The following is a 5798-nucleotide window of genomic DNA, read 5'->3' as shown; positions in this document are numbered from 1 at the left end:
TGGGGAAGCGGCCGCGAGTCCGGTGTGAGGGCGTTCGTGCGCCCGGCGGGGGGGTGGTGGTGGTGGTGGGGGGGATTAATCGCCGTCTGGGGAGAAATGATGTTTAAAGCCCCAAATCCTAATTACAGTGGGAGCTCTGGGTCTGGCCGGTTAATGGTTCTCATACCGTTGCTTACACTTCGTGGCGTCCTAAGGCGCATTAGCACCTTTTCCAAAAATTACTGAAGGAAGAGGGGGGAAGCCTAATGATTCAGGTGGCCCTTTCAGCGGACAGACTGCGTCTCTGAAGATCTCCTGAGGTAAACATGAACTTCACATGCTGTTTTCATAAAGTTCCTGCTGCGTTTGCCGCAAATAGCTTGCAGGCTCCTGGAGGGAGGTGGTGTTTTCAGAGCGTAGCTGCAATCGTTAGCCTCTGCATATAGGATCAAAAGTACTGCTGTATTGTCAGTGACTGGGGAATTTTGAGGAAGATGTGCGGAGATCTTCGTTAAAGGTGGTATTAAGTGCTGTGTCTCTCCACAACCTGGCCATGTGTCAGACTGCAGTAGCTCTTGATACACAATATAAAAGTGGGCAGCGGGTGAGTGGGGGACAGTTGTTCTTTATCTCCACTTCAGAACTTACTGTGTTAAACGTCAGTTCTTCCTCTTCTTTCTACTTGAAGACTGTAGCTAACTACTGACGTCGACATTACTGCCAGTCTCTTGAGTTTCAAAAGCACAAGCTAGATCCTTATAATCACTATTGGCTATCAAATTATTACAGTTTTCTTTAAACAAGTCTTTAAAAAGTATTTTTGTAACCTTTTGACTTTTTGATCTGTGTGTCCACAAAGCTGTGCAAAGCAGATGTGCTGAGGAGGAAAGGCATCTTCATCTTTCTTGTCAACAAGGATATTTTGGTCCCCAGCCTTGTCTGGGGTGGCATCCCCCTGGAATCGGGGCTGAGTGTGGTGGGCTGTGGGCTGATGTCTTTCTCTGGATCCAGCTGTGCTGACGGAAGAGGTTACTGCTGCCAGATGCTTGTTATTGCTCCCCTGCTAGGGGGATCTGCTCCATCTGATCCGCAGGTGGAGCTGTTCTTCCAGTGCAGTGCACTCTGGCCCCTGCTGCCTGGATGCGCCTGGCTAGAGCAAAAGGTGAAAATGAACAGTTTGTTCTCATCTGGCCCGTTTGGACAAGAGGCTGGAACCAGCTGCACTAGTGGGACGTAGACATTTCTAGGAAGAATTACGAAGAAAAGCTAAGGGCAATGACTTTTTTCACCTGTGCAGTTATTCATCATGCAGCCTGTGGACACTGCAAGGGAGTGTCTTCAGAGAAGAGCTTACAGACTACTGTGAAGCACCAGGGTGTCTCTGTCACATGGGAGCTGGAATTTGGATTCTTTCAACCCTGTCTCAGAGTTTCACATCGTTGTTTTATTCCGAAACTTCTTGAGATACAGTATCAGCTGATCTGTAGTGCCTCCTTACTTGCAAGCTTGGAGCCTATTGCAAATGTGGCATTAAAATGCATTACTTCAGACCTATTCCATGAGACTTAAGCAATTGTTTTATTCATGCCTTTTCTCCAGACTGAGTGAGTATGTGTAGTCAGCAGATATGTACTTGCTAAGCTGTGAGAACTTGATTGTGAACCCTCGGAACCAGATTAATAAATATCCAGGAGATCGGAAGAGCATTGTGCTTGTCAGATCAGCAGGCAAAATGGTCTATGGCTCTTTTTAGTAAGCCATTGGACATTCCTGTTTTTACAGGATAATGAAGCTGCTCTTTGCAAATAAGAGGTTTATTACATACGCATCTGTCTTAATATGGCTTATAGAGGTAGCATGTCTCATCATAGAGACATGCTGCACTCATTTCTTTTTGTTAGTGGCACATTTGTGATGTGTGTGATTAACTGCAGGGTGAATATTAACTAATAGTAAACCAGCTTTGAAATTCACATCAAAATAAAATAGTTCCAGCATTGCTCTGAAGTTTGAGCGTTAATGCTCGTGATTTCTTGTTTGGGTTTTTTGGCTTTGTGTTTTTGTGGGTTTTGTTTGTTTGTTTGTTTTGGGTTTTTGTTGTTGTGTTGGATTTTTATCTGCCACATGAATCATTGTCATTAGTAGATTTTGAACTTTTAGCCTTCAGAGAGACATTCAAGATCTCCTCTCTTCAGGAACAACTGTAATTTGTAAGAGGAAGGCATGCTATCCTCCCTGTGGAGGGCAGGGTCTTGCTACAAACATGCTGTTGGTTGATAACCTGAGTATTTGTTAGTGGAGCTCTAGTGAAGTTAGTAAGGTTCTTCTTAACTCTAGGTTCAGATTGGTGTTCTCTGTTGCCTGTAGTCTCTAGACCATTGTGCCCGTTTCAGTCCTTCACAGGGTCCTTGCTTGTGCAAGGATGACTTTCCCCCACACACTTGGACAGAGGAAAGCTAATTTCTAGCTTGCAGGTGGTATCAGTTGGAGCTTCTTTATGGAGCCTAACTACATTGTAGGTTGGAACAAGGCTGGAGTGGGGCAGTGTCAAATCTCTCAATTTAGCCATTATTGTTACTATTTGGTACTCGGAGAGTTTGCTCTTCGCTTACTGCTCTTCTGTGTGTAAGGAGACTGCTTCTTTTGGTAGTCAATGACTGTGTTTGAAGGGTTTCCTCTCAGGACTCTGGTTATATTTAGATGGAAACAGAGATTCCAGAGAGCATGTCAGAACAACAGTCATTTCCATTTATGGGTTAGACCTTCATGTGTTCCTAACTGGAGCTCATGGCACTCGTTTGAGGAAATGGTATTGTCTGAAGAGCAAATGTTCTTACCTGCTTCTCTTTGTAACGGAAGTAAATGTGCGCTTAAAATACTGAGCCAGTGTTAGAAGCAAAGGATCTACTGCGGTATTCTGGTAGAAGTTGGTGGGAGAGAGATGCAAAAGCACAAAGGGGAGGCAAACATCTAATACCAAGAGATTGCCAGTGGGAGATAGGTATTTCGCCTCATCTTAGTCCTTTGCTACAGATGAGTACAGGACCATCAACTTATATGTTGTTTGTGCTTTTTAAACATCTTGCTTTTGATAATAATAGGGTTACTTAGAAGAAAACTAATGGCAGGAAGCAATCCCTGGAAACTGTATTTGGAGAGAAAACATTTTCTATTATTTCATATATCCAAATGGGCTTTTGAGATAACTAGCTTGCCATCTGTGCTTTTAACTTGTTAGGGCTTCTTTCTCCAGATTTGAATCAGAACCTTGTTTTATTCTTACAAATAGCAAGAAATTAATAATTAGATTTCAAAGCTGAAAGCTCTGTACTTCCTTCCCTGCTTAATATAATATAAACTGCATGTGGGCAAATAATTGTTTTATAAAAGATGTGAACTCTTGATTGTAAGCCTGTCAGTCATAATCAAACAAGTACTTTCGTTTTAAGAGCCTGAGGTCTGGTTTTGTAATACAGCTTTACAGCTTTTTGATCTGAGATGCTTTTGATAATCTTACGGCCACTGCATGTTGTATAGCTATTTAGTATGACATATGTACTAATTTGTTTTTGTTTTTTTTTTTTTTTTAATTATGATTCCTTGTGTGTTCAGCTCATTCTTTTTTGCTTGAGATGGTGGTTGTGAAAAGGCTGTGTTCAGTCATTAGGGGAAGAGAAAGGACTTTAAAACTGGCTGTTGAAGCACAGAATCTCTCCAAAGAAAGTAGATGCTTACTTAGATTGCATGCTTCCCGTGGGAGTTATAGTTAAAATTGGTGCAGATATTTTATTCTTTTAGTTACTAGTCATTGACAGAAAAACTTTTTTACAGAAAATTCTCTTCTGTGAAACAGGCATGAAAAAGCTAAGCAGTTGGAGATACAAACTGAAATGTGGTGCTGTGGATTTTTTTTTTTTTTTAATCTTAAGAATCTTCTGGAAATGAGAGTCAGCCACTCCTTTTCCTGACTAATTAAGCCATTGTACAGCTGTATTGAACATATTGGTCTAGTTATCAAAATACGCTGGTGCACTGAAAGCAAGAATTGTTTCTGGGTATTCCATTAAATAGAAACAGCAGCAAATGAGACAGCGGCTCATCTAGGTTTCTTCCCCAAGTACATTTTTACATTTAGAGGTTGCAGAACAAACTTGGCTATTTAGATGGGATATAGATGGCCTAGTTTTGTCTTTAAATGTAACTCTGTTGTGGATTTTAAGTTCATTTTTATGTCAAGTCTTGAGAATTAAGATATGCAGTAAAGCAAATGTGTAGTTAAGAACAGACATGCAAACAAATATGCTGATTTCAACACACCACCAGCCCCCCCCATGTGAAGTAAAAGTTTTCCTCTAAAACTACTTTGAGGATCTGTGTCTCTTATTTCTGGCATTTAAATTTTACCAATTAAAAGCTTCTTCTATTTTAAGAAAAGCCATACTCTGTAATAGGGACCCCTGACCTATATTCTGGCATTTAAGTTTAGTATATCAAGCAGTTTACAGAGATGCTAAATCAGTAAGTAACACTTAGCACTTTTGTAAAGTGTACCTGCAAGAATACATATACATATGCTCTTAATTTAACTTCACCATACTATGTATGATTAGGGTATTGTAGTGGTTTAGTGAACACAATCTTAATATTTGAAGTCTGAGACCTAGACTTCAGAAAAACCTCAAAACCCTGCAAAAAACCCAACTCTCAAAAAACCCTGGTCTGGTCTTGAGTGCCTTCTGAGAAATTGATGCTACAAATCAATGGCAGTTGTTACTGGAAGCTCGATCCATCGAGGTACTGAAGGTGGCTGCACACCTCTGATCATTTTTAAAGGTAAATAGTCACCTAGTAAGAGGCTTGTGTGGGTTTTTTCTTTTTTTCAGACCATAGGTATCCACTTAACTTTATCAAAACTTTCTTGATTCCTAATACAGAGACAATTCTGAAAATTCAACAGTGTCTGACCCTCTAGGCTCTTCATAATCTTATAAATCCTGAAACTCGCTGCCTTCAGGAAGGAGCCCACACTTGGGATTTTGTAGTGTTGAAATCAACAAATAGCAAGCACCTTTGTTGTCTTGCTGTTTCTTGATGGGCATTGCTCCTGCTTATGTTTCAAGCTTATGTTATTTGCCTTTGTAGATGAGAGAGAAAACAAGGCTTTCCAGTTTAGATAAATAGATGTTAAAATTATTATTGTTTGGACATTCACCTCTAAACATAGGGGGTGATGCTGCTATGGATTGCAGTGGAGAAGTAGAAGCAAGGACACTGTTCTCTTCTCTGCCACTGATTTACTGTATGACCTCAAACTGGTTTTTAAACATTACTTGCATCTGTATCCACATGTATATGCCTTGAGTCTTTACTCTGTCTTAACTGTATGTAGGATTTAGATTTTTATTCGTTTAAGTTGCTTCTATTTCAAAAGGAAGAGGTTAGCATATAATCTTAAAAATCAGTGTGGGATAACTGTGATTGTAGTCTAAAACTTGCTGTTTATGCATTTCTTTGCTTTGTGTGACGGCTGCTTTAGATATCTATATGGTACTACACCTGAGTATTAGAATCTGCTTTGAACAGCTGAGATGTAGCAGCATTTCTGCTTCCCAAAAACAGACCCATGCTGGTGCTTAGTTTGTACCCTTAACAGCTTAGTTGTTGAGAGAGATCGTGTTTGTGGTTCACTATCCAACAGTTGATCACTGAGTAAACTGATGGTATTCATGGGTTTCTTAAACAATGTCTGCCTAGATTGCAGCCACAGAGAGGCAGAAGCCATTTTTGCTTTTTCTGTGGATTTTTTTTTTGGGGGGGGG

The 5798-nt window shown here is 40.5% G+C and overlaps 1 protein-coding gene across 1 annotated transcript in view; it reads left to right on the top strand.

Annotated features, from left to right (window-relative positions):
* The window catches only part of DNM3 (dynamin 3), a 185051-nt gene that overhangs the window by 353 nt on the left and 178900 nt on the right, over positions 1-5798 (top strand). The window lies entirely within an intron of this gene.

This window comes from Haliaeetus leucocephalus, unplaced genomic scaffold, assembly GCF_000737465.1.
Source record: "Haliaeetus leucocephalus isolate CR32 unplaced genomic scaffold, Haliaeetus_leucocephalus-4.0 Scaffold76, whole genome shotgun sequence".
Classification (NCBI taxonomy): Eukaryota; Metazoa; Chordata; class Aves; order Accipitriformes; family Accipitridae; genus Haliaeetus; species Haliaeetus leucocephalus.
Note: the sequence above shows the minus strand (reverse complement) of the source record. Positions and strands in the feature narration are given on the sequence as shown.